The sequence below is a fragment of the Cyprinus carpio genome, chromosome B3 (genome assembly GCF_018340385.1).
Source record: "Cyprinus carpio isolate SPL01 chromosome B3, ASM1834038v1, whole genome shotgun sequence".
Lineage (NCBI taxonomy): Eukaryota > Metazoa > Chordata > Actinopteri > Cypriniformes > Cyprinidae > Cyprinus > Cyprinus carpio.
In genome coordinates this window covers 48,158,746-48,170,087 of record NC_056599.1, presented here as the reverse complement: position 1 = coordinate 48,170,087, position 11,342 = coordinate 48,158,746, and the positions used below count along the sequence as shown (strand labels likewise).

Here is an 11,342-nt window from a genome sequence, read left to right as displayed (position 1 = left end):
TCTGTCACGACTAGTATCTACAGTAGTTGAGCCAACTGACTGCCCTCGCATTGCCTGGCTTACAGCAACCGAGGGTGGGTGTTTCCCTGGGATCCAGAGCTAGTAGCTTGCTCTGTAACAGCCTGTTCGTTTCTTCTCATGCACCTCTTAGCAATGTGTCCTACACCATTACACCGGAAACAAATTGGCTGCCCATCATCTGTAAACCTTGGCTGCACCTTGGGGTTGCTTTGGGTTACAGGCTCTGACTTGAAGCACTGTGTGGTGAGTTTCTCCACAGATTGGGTTAGCTCTCCTATAGCCTTTCCTTGTTCTGCTACAATTTTCAAAACTTCTTCAAGACTGTTTTTGTTTCAGGTGCAACAGCAGCACACTGGGCTTCAACAGTCTCAGACACAACACTTCGATTGCTGATTACTTTTGGGACATGAGGCTTGGGATCTTCTAAAGACCACGTGAGAGCTTCATCTCGCACTTCAATAAGTGTTGACTCTGGCTTCTCTCTAACCAGCTTCCGAAGGTCTCTCCTAAGGCTAGCGTCTCTAATGCCCTCAATGAATTGGTCTCGAATTGCCATGCTCGCATTTGCCACAGCATTTGCTGATTGTTTCTGAATAGAGTTCAGAATCTGGGACAGTGCATGGGAGTAGGCACAAATCTCCTCCCCTTCTAATTGTTTACGGCTATAGAAGGTTTGCAATAGCTGAGATACACTGCGCTTTTCTCTGAAAGCTGCTCTCAGATATTCAACAATGTTACATGGATGTTTTGCATCATTCCCCATTTGCAATCTGACCTCCTCTAAAGCTGCCCCTTTTAGAAGTGAGAGGACAAAGTCTAATTGGTCCTCCATAGTCTGACTTCTAGCATGCATCACCCTCTCTACCTCTTCAATAAACTCGTCAACATATCTCCCATCTTTGTTCAAATCACCACTGAATGGTTGTATGTGACGTTCTCTCGGTACATAAATATAAGACCTGGTTGGCTCTCTGCTTAAGTTAGCAATTGCTGCCATAGTTTCCTCATGCTTTCTATTAAGTTCTTGAATTTGTTCGTACATGTCATGCCTACCACTACTTGCACCCCGTTCATCACCATACTCATCCACTGGTAAAAGTGGAGCAACATCATCTGATTGTGACATTGTTGAAGTATACAATTTTCTTCAGTTTAACAAAATGGAAACAGTTGCTTTGGTCAAAAATAGTCTCTTAATCAGTTCGTTATTATTTGGGAGTCAAAGGATACTATAGCCTTCACTCCGTGCTCCACAAGCACCTATCTTCAGCTCTACCATATTTCAATACATAAAAAAAAACTGACCTATAGAATCCCAACAGTCAGATACCCCACTCCTGGTACCAAAATGTGGCCCATGGGTTGTAAGGAAACACCACACAATACAAAAAATATATTTTAGGGGTTTTATTCCGACAGCTGTCTCTCAGAAGGACAGTGATCAATGGGAGTAAGTACTGATGAAAAAAAAACAAATCAAATAAAGTAAATCTTAGGTCTCTGTTGTGCTTATTTGACAAAAACAAGAGATCAAGCACTGATTTCAAAATGTGAGAAATTCAGACCTGAAACAGTCTCAACCTTCAAAATGTTCAGGGTACAGATATAGGAAATCTTAGTCTTCCTGAATAGCTCTTAAATGAAATTAAATGGAGTAAAAAAAAAGAAAATGAAATACGGTAGAGGCCAGTCTTTGCAAACCCGATCCACCTCACACATGCAATCCATAAACGTCCTTGCCAAAATCAGGATAATGGCACCAAACCCAGAGCACTAGTTTGCTTTTGCTGCTCTGCTCACACTAAAAAAATGTGCACATGCGATACATGCGGGAGTGCCGCAAAGCAAGTGTTGCAAACACAGTTTCTTAAAGGACCCACAACCAATTTATGCTCGACGTTAAGTTCTATTAAATTTCTTCACTTGGCTACACTTAGAACTAAATTACCCAAAACTAAATTAAAAAGGAAGTAAAAAATAAATTGGCTTAATACTGGTGTCTGGTGATGACTTTATATAAACATGATGTACAAATGGTGCATTTTAATTTTACTATACTTGCCCATCTTTGTATCTGGGATCTAGAAGAGTGGCGATGTAGAAGAGTGGCTCAGTTTCAACATCAGCAAAGCGCTTCTCCACTGCCTCCAGCAGAGTCCTCTTCATTGTTTTTATTCCCTGGTCATCATCATCCTCCCGAGACAGAACACGTCTGAGGACTAATGAGTGAATGAATGACTTAATGAATGCATGGGATTATAGTTTGTTTTAAACAACATCAACAAATGTTAAAGTATAAAGTAATAAATAAAAATACATATTATCTGTTATGGCAGGGGTCACATCAGCTGCAGTTGCAGTCTCCCTGCTCACATCCCTGGTCAGCTCTTCAAAGGGGGATAGCACATCAGCAGTCTTATTCATCAGCTCCCACTGGTGAGGTGTCAGTGATGCTGGTAGAGTGCGCTCAGCTGCAAAGACACTAATAGCACGTTCTTGTTGCAGTAGGCTCTGCAGCATGTAGAGGCTGCTGTTCCATCATGTCTGCACATAAGAGAACATGATTCACTTTATTTTTAAGCAAATTAGGTGCAGAGCACTTAATGTATTAGTGGCTTACTAAATCAAGTGTATGGGAAATAATAATAAAATAGAAATACATTAAAGATTGTTACGAGAGGAATCTCACCTGTACATCTTGCTGTAGGTGCTTGATATCCATATTTAGGTCCATCTGTATGTCTTCTAGTTGAGAGTAGGCCAACGGGGAGTGTTTAAAATGGCCTACAATCTTCCTTGGGTTGGCCAGGGTCTCTGTCATGCTGTGGTGAGACAGCAGGCCTTCATGCACACAGAGTTGACAAATACTCGGCACCCCCATATCCCTCATAGCTTTCTTCATATTTGCCGCGTTGTCACACAAAATTACGTGGACCCGTTGCTTGTCAATTCCCCAGTTGTTTAGCATCTTTTCAATCGATTGCTGGATGTGCTCTGCGGTGTGCGATCCGCGAAATTCCTGGACATGTAGGGTCGCACAGCGTAAAACAAAACTTGAGTCAATCCATTGTGTGGTAAGGCTTAGTAGAGACATAGGAGCTACGGACGAACTCCAGATGTCTGTGGTGAACGAAACATGGGGTACATCTGATAACAGGACAAGTAGTTTGTCAGAAATCTTCTTATAGAGGGCTGGCAGAGCTTTCTCTGTGAAATAGTGGTGAGACAGCATTTCAAATCGAGGTTCTACATGCTCCATAAGCATAAGAAATCCAGGGTTCTCTACAAAGGCGAATGGCAGGTCACTCATTGCGATCATTTGTCCTATCTTGGCTGTGATGTCCTGCGCCTTCGCGCTGTCACGGGGCATTTTTTCTCTCCTCTTCAAACTCTCCTGAAGAGTGAGCTGGCTCGTCTTCGGCTGGGTTGCCTGGTTAAACTTGCTGTATTGTGTCGGGTGTTTGTTTTTGAGGTGCCGTATCAGGTTTGTTGTGTTAAATGTAGCCTTTTCCTTTCCACCTCTTGCAATTCCAAGTTTACATATCTCACAGTTTGCTATGGCAATGTTGTTGTCATCAACTTTATAATACCTCCAGACCGCAGACATACTCGCGCTTTCCACTTCAAGCTGCTTCCGTGTTCTACTTTGCCAGCATTTAACCAATAGCGTCTCTGCAACAAAGTGATGTTATGCCGCACGCGTTGCTGTTTCTGTGTTGAGTCAAAAGGGTCTAACTCTGGCCACCGCATAACTATAGATGTGTTCAAAAAATAATTAGAATATATATACATATATATCCGAGTCCTGATCGGGAGGTAACGTCCGATTCCGATCGAGTCTGAAACCACGTGATCGGGCCCGATTTCCGAACACGTGATCGGATCTGGACATTCCTAATTGTAATAATCTAAATGTAATAACATAAAATGCAATAATAATAGTGAGATTTTTGTTTGCACATGGATTCTGACAACAGCCAGTGCTCCACACAGAGATCTGATCTCACCATCATCCAGTCTGTCTGGAATGACATGAAGAAACAGAACAAACTGAGACAGACTCAATCCAGAAGAACTGTGGCAATGTCTCCAAGACACTTCAAGAAACCTACCTGCAAAGTTAACTGAAAAACAATGCGCAAGTGCACCTAGGACAAAAGCTTTTTTTAAACGCATAGTGTGGTCACACCAAATGTTGATTAAGTTAAGTTAATAGAAGTTAATTAATAAAATCTATTTATGGCATTATTTTTGACAGCATCCTCACTTTACAGCATTTTTACACAAGTGCCTAAAACTTTGCACAGTACTGTAGCTTTGCAGGTTTCTTGAAGCGTTTTGGAGATATTGCCACAGTTCTTCTGGATATAGTAAATGGTTCCGTGGTGCTGGCGTGTGTGGCTGTGCTGTGCAGTCAATGAACCGTTACCATCAGCGCTGCTGCAGCAAAACACACTGTTGCTCACATTAACCATTTTTATCTGAGTTTTATTACCAGTACTTAGTTTGATCCTGCTGGATCCTGTTCCGGAAAATGCCAGATTTTTAATTTTTGCATTCAGGTAGGCCTATTTGTTTTTTAAAAATCTGGCATTTACAGTGCGTTAGATCGTGACAGTGCATGCGTGTGTGCATTTGAAACGGCGCGAGCACGGTTTAGATTTATTTGGAGGTTATTGCTCACGTCTCATTCAACACAAATCCTAATGTTTCCATATTCGCAATGTATTTGAATGTTAAACTATTATTTATAATGTAAATTAGGCTTGTACTTTACACGCATTCGCATAAAGAAGGAAAAGATCATCCTCTTCACATGAGCAAAAACGTCCTTAACAGCAGAGTGGACCGGTATACTACTGTCTATTTAAACTGAGCAGTGTAACCTTTTATATGTTTGGTTGACTGTATTTTATTTTGATAATGAACAAATTTGAATTGCTAGAATACGTGCACGTGAGGTGCCGGCGCGATCAAACAGCTGAGACAAAAAAATTAAATAATAAAATTAAAAAATAAAACTTTTGTAGTGATATAATCCACAAACGTGTTTACTTTTTATTTTTGCACACTCGCAATAAAAACAGAAGATTTGTGCTCTTGTAAAATAAAGCAAACAAACAGAATGTACGTTGTCCTTTCCTTTCCGTGAACTTCTTTATGGAGCGCCCCCACACATCTGTTTTAAATCTGTTTGGATGCGGTTTGAGCCCATATAGCCTACATTAACGCAGCTTTGTTCTGGTTTGCTGGTTGGTCACGAATTTCCACGAATTCAATAATATTTAGGCATAGTTTCTTTTACTAAATCCTCACCATCTGATCCTGTAATTTCACAGGTTTTTTTTTATTGTCTTTCACTTTTAATCACTGTTTTACATCTCTTACTGTGGTAAACGTGGGAAGTGAAATGAAAGATTTCATGAATTAAGAATTAGTTCGATTTATTAATTTGTTCCCTCATTTCATTTCATTTATGTGTTAAGGAACACAATTAATGAAACATGGGCAATGGCCGCAAATTGATAAATCGTAGGAATGAATTAAAAAGATTTAGGAATGATTCTAGGTCAGGGGTCGGCAACCTACTGCACACGTGCCAACAGTGGCACGCAGAGGGATAATCGCTGGCACGGAGCAATAGGGAATACTGCATACTGATGTACATTTTGAGGTAATAATTTCTCATGGTCATACAGCCTGTTGGGAGCTATAAATACTATTAAAGTGTGAGAATTAACTTGCTAGTCTACGGATGTGTGCGCGAAAGCTGCACATACTAGGCGCTTCAGATCAAAGCCTCAGCAGTCTAACAGTGCTCATCAATGTCAAAATGACTGATGGCCAATCAAATCAAAGTAGGTGGGGTTTACTGTTCACAGAAGCAGGGCGTGAAGCGTCAGTTTAACGTTAAAGAGAGGGAGGCAAGATGAAGCTGCAAATCATTCAATATAAGTCTTTTAATGATACGTTTTATGATAGAAATGTTAAATGACCAACAGCTATATCCAGTGATGCAAACTACTCAATTTTTTTTCTCAAATATGGCCATTTTTAGAGAGAGAGAGAGAGAGAGATGTAAATTGTCTGCGTCTGTGTCTCTCTCTACAAACAATGAAGCTGAGTTTAGTTACTTAAAAAACAGTGATTTTAACCCTCCCTGTTGATGAGAAATATAATGTAGCGATTCAGTATCGATTAATAAAAGTGCTGACAAGTTTATGAGCTTCTGAATGTTTCTTTTTGCACAGCACAAACTCAGACCTCTGTGTGCGAGTGGTTTGTGTGTGCGCGCACGCATCAGTTAAAGCAGCGCATTAATGTAGAACATGGTAATTAAACTGAACGGTTTTAATGCATTGGCCAAAATAAAAAAAATAAAATGAAAAAAAAATTATGAAAAAATCCTTAGAAACTGTTTGCATTAAAATCAAATAGGCCTATTGTTTATTTAATCGTACAATTGAACAATGTTTACATACAGAATGCATTTTGGGGGGGGGGGGGGTTGGTTTGGTTTGGCACAGTCTATTGATGCTTGTGTCTCCAAACTACAATGCACTGAAAAACTGTCCAATGTCGATGGAGTAAAGCAAGATTGTGTACTGAACAATTTCATTTTCAGACTGCTAAAGGATTCCCTCCAGACTTTTTACACGATTTATTAGAGGGCATTGTTCCAGTCGAACAGAGTATTAGTTTGCATTCTTTGATTTCTGGCAAATTCTTCACATTAGATGAACTCCACGGTGTGATTCAGACATTCCCTTACAAATTTTCAGATAGACTTAATCGACCTCAGAAAATTCCAATAACTTTATATGTTAAAAGGATCAATTGGGGGTAATGGTCATGAAACTCATTGGTCATTGGACTCTGTTGCTCCCCCTAATGATTGGTCATTTTGTTCCTGAGTATCACAAAGCATGGGGCATTCTCATAGAATTAAAAGACATGGTTGTGAACTTTGAACTTGCCAAAAGTTCAACAAAGTCATTCTGCTACCTGGAATGTAAAATATGTAATCACAGGAGGTGACTGTGATTTCAATAAGTACAACATGTTCCTGGATCAACACCCCTGTTAATCCTGGAACAACATTCTAATTAACCAATCAGAATTGAGGGACAACTTTTCAAAAAATATCTGTTTTAGGCTTACAATCAAGCTTCTACACCCTTGTTAATCATTTTACACTGATTTTAGGAATAAATTATGGGTAGGATTAGGTTTAGGGGTAGGGATTGGGTTTAGTCTATATTTTTGGATGGTAATGTCCAAAAGATGTTGATCCAGGAAAGTCTAGGTTATATATGTAACCCTCATTCCCTGAAGGAGGGAACGGAGACGTTACGTCAGAAGAGACTGATGAATGGGGTCTCGTCTGAGAGTCCAATCACCTTTGAGTGGTAACAAAACGAGTCAATGGTACAATGAGTATGGTCTGCGGAATTTGCATTACGAGCTCCGCCCTACCATGTGGGTATATAAGGAGTATATATAGCCAAAATGCGACCAACTCGCATTCAAGTCTTCGCTGAGGAGCCGAGCCATGTGGCCCAGCCATTCAGTGGGACAGCAATTGTGGCAAGGGGATGTAACATCACCATTACCTTCTTCTGGGAATGAGGGTTACATATGTAACCTAGACGTTCCCTTTCAGTCGGTCATGTTCGACGTTACATCAGAAGAGACTGACAAATGGGGTCCCTTCCAAAACGCCACAAGGCTGTCTTCCAGTGACCTGCATAAGTGATAGCACCCTGTCGTAAGGCAGCACGAGCGAAGAGCTATACCTAACACAGGATGCACTAGGTAGCATATTCCAGCTGGAAGTATGCTAACATTTTGCCTGCTCGTAAGAGGTCTTACAAAGCACATATCAACCAGCTTAGCAGTGATACATATGAATCTCTGAGGTACCCAGCCCACAGGGTGGATATATTTCAATGACAGAGATGGCAAGGGTGGCTTGCCAAGGGAAAGACACATGCTGCTGAGTGAGACTTACTGTGGAAATACACACGAGGGATTGCCCAAGAGGGGAACCACAACACATGGAGGCACCTAGTCCAACACAGGGGTTGACTGATAGGGCATGCATGCAAGTGCTGGCCATCAACAGTGCTAGAGGAACCCAGGGTTCTGGACTGTGGAACTCACCTGAGGAGAATAGTGCACGCATCCAGTCTGTGGAGTGGAATGGTGCAGCAAGCGGATTGTCCTGTTTACTGGCCCGAAGTTGCAAGTACCCGGGGGAGAACACAGGCTCTACACGGAGATTATAGAATCTCGCAAACGTGTCAGGTGTCGCCTAGCCCGCAGCTCTACAGTTGTCTTTTAGCGAGACACCATGCGCCATCGCCCAGGAGGAAGCCACACTTCTAGGTGAGTGGGCCCTCACCCCTAGGGGGCACAGCAGGTCTTGAGCCTGATAAGCCAAGACAATAGCATCCACTTTCCAGTGGGATAACCTCTGCTTGGAGACAGCCTTTCCCTTCTGCTGGCTTTCAAAACAAACAAAGAGCTGGTCTGATGTCCTAAAGCACTGAGTTCTGTCTACGTAAGCGTGGAGTGCACGTACTGGACAGAGCAGCGCCAGGGCTGGGTCTGTCTCCTCCAGGGGCAGCACTTGCAAGTTCACCACCTTATCTCTAAAAGAAGTGGTGGGAACTTTGGGCATGATTCCGGCCGGGGTCTTAAGATAATGTGAGAGTTAGCCGGCCCCAATTTCAGGCATGCTTCATCAACTCTCTTAACCGAAGCCAAAATTGTCAGGAGCACAGTTTTTAATGATAAGAATTCCAGCTCTACTGACAGCTAGGGTTCAAAGGGATCTCTCTGCAGTGCGGATAGCACAACTGCAAGATGCCAAGAGGGAACTTGCTGAGAGCAAGGCGGATTGAGCCTCCTGGCCCCTCTCAGAAACCTGATGACCAGGTCATGCTTCCCAAGAGACTTACCATCGACCAGGTCATGGTGAGCCACAATGGCAGCCACATAGACCTTCAAGGTGGAAGGAGACAGACTTCCTTCCAACCCTTCCTGAAGAAAGGAAAGCACTGACCCAATCGGGCATTTCCAGGGAGCTTCACGACATTCCAAAGATCGGGACTGGGTGCCAGAGGGTGCCCTGTCTCTGAGAAAGAAGGTTCTTCCTCAGAGGGATTGGCCAGGCAGGGGCTGTCGAGAGGAGTACAAGTTCGGAGAACCAAGTCTGGCCGGGCCAATATGGCGCAACCATGAGCTCCTCGTCCTCCCTGATCTTGCACTACGTCTGTGCGAAAAGGCTCACTGGGGGAAACACAAACTTGCGCAGGCCCTGCGGCCAGCTGTGTGCCAGAATGTCTTTGCCAATGGTGCCCTCAGTCAGGGAGTAAAACAACTGGCAGTGGGAATTGTCTGGAGAGGTAAACAGGTCTACCTGAGCATCTCCAAAGTGTTCCCAAATCAGTTGAACCGACTGGGGATGGAGTCTCCATTCACCGGGGTGAGACTGCTGTCGTGAGAGCTCGTCGGGTGCATGATTGAGTCTGCCCGGGGGTGTGGGTGTTGAGAAGTGACCTCAGATGCTTCTGACTCCATAAGAGGAGATGGCAAGCGAGTTGCGACATGTGACGGGAGTGTAAACTGCCCTGACGGTTGATGTACGCTACAGTCGCAGTGTTGTTCGTACAGAACAGAACATGCTTGTCCTTCAGCAGGGCCATGAAACGGTGCAGAGCAAGCTGTACTGCTAGCAACTCGAGGGAATTGGCATTCCACTGAAGTCGTGGCCCCGTCCAGCATGTGTTTTTTCAATATCTTAAAAACATATTAATGGCTAAAAGTCTAATTATTATACTGTATTCAGCACAGACTGGGCTTCAAAAATATGTGAGCAGCAGTACATGTTTGTGCTTTTGCAAAAGCAGTGGTTATGCGGGGTTAGTGAAAAACTACTTTTTTTGTTTAAAATGTTTTATAAGTTCAATAAACAAATAAATGTTGAATACATGATTAAAATGTATGATAAATGATTTGTTTTGCTTTAGTAACGTTTGTTACTACGATGTGTTTTGTAAATTCAATAAACAAATCTTGAATACTTGTTTAAAATGAATGATTTACTTTAGTAGCATGGTAGTAACATGCTATCATATTTTATTATATATTTACATATTCTTTAAAATAGAGATAAGTCTCTCTTTAGCTTGAAATGTTTATGTGCATGCTTGTTTATGTTGTATCAGAACACAAATTTGTATAATGACGTGTATTACACTGATATAACATTGTAAATGTTTTTATGAGGACATTTCTTGAGTTCTCATAATTAAAATACAAGCAATATTTTATAAAAAATGGACATATGCATACATTTTCATGCGATAGGTAGGTGTACAATTTGAACAGTACAAAATCATTACACCTATGGAACGTCCCCAAAACATAAAAACCAACGTGTGTGTGTGTGTGTGCGTGCGTGCGTGTGTTTCAATAGGTTTAGTTCATGTATTGTAGAATAGCAGTTAGCAAATAAACTTTGTTTCATTTATAAAGAAGCATTGTCTTGTGCTGTGTATTTAAAGTTAAACTCTGCCCAGATCCTTATTACCTTGCTCAGATTTAACTTGATAAAAGTTGCCCACAAGATTAAGCAGAATTGGTAAAATACACTCAAATCTGATAGACGCTGGACGAATAGTTGATGAAGTGTAAGCTATAAATTTGGAATCAGTTTTAACCAAATTAACCCAAATCTTTAAGGTTCAATTCCCCCTGAATTGTAATTTTCAAGAGCTAATTCTTACAATATATATATATATATATATATATATATACACACACACACACACACACACACATGCAGTATGTATATATATATATATATATATATATATATATATATATATATGAAAAAATGCATGAAAATGCATGAACCTACTGAAAGAATGGACACAAAAACTGATATATATATATATATATATATATATATATGCATTTTTGTGTGTGTGTGTGTGTGTGTATATATATATATATATATATATATATATATATATATATATATATATATATATATATTTGAGAAAATGACTGCAGATTTACAGCGGAAATCAGACATTTTCCGACAGCACTAGACACTAATTGAAATGTATTTGCTTGACCTTTGAAATGTTTATTTTTTATTTTTTTATTTTTTATTTTTTTGTAGTTAATGTATTTGTATTTATTTTAAGTTTTTAATGGTTTCTTCTTTCTTTCTTTTCTTTTTTTCCATTTTATGTGGCTATTTATTTATATTTATATGGTCCATTTTTTTATTTAGTTTTTCTGTTGTT

At 40.8% G+C, this 11,342-nt stretch overlaps 1 long non-coding RNA gene across 1 annotated transcript; it reads right to left on the bottom strand.

The window, feature by feature from the left end:
* Window positions 1-2,025: 2,025 nt before the first annotated feature.
* Window positions 2,026-3,283, bottom strand: LOC122136920. The gene is made up of 3 exons (XR_006154407.1): window positions 2,711-3,283; window positions 2,339-2,565; window positions 2,026-2,240 (listed from the first exon to the last, which is right to left on the bottom strand). It is a non-coding gene; the product is annotated as an uncharacterized LOC122136920 (long non-coding RNA).
* Window positions 3,284-11,342: the final 8,059 nt, after the last annotated feature.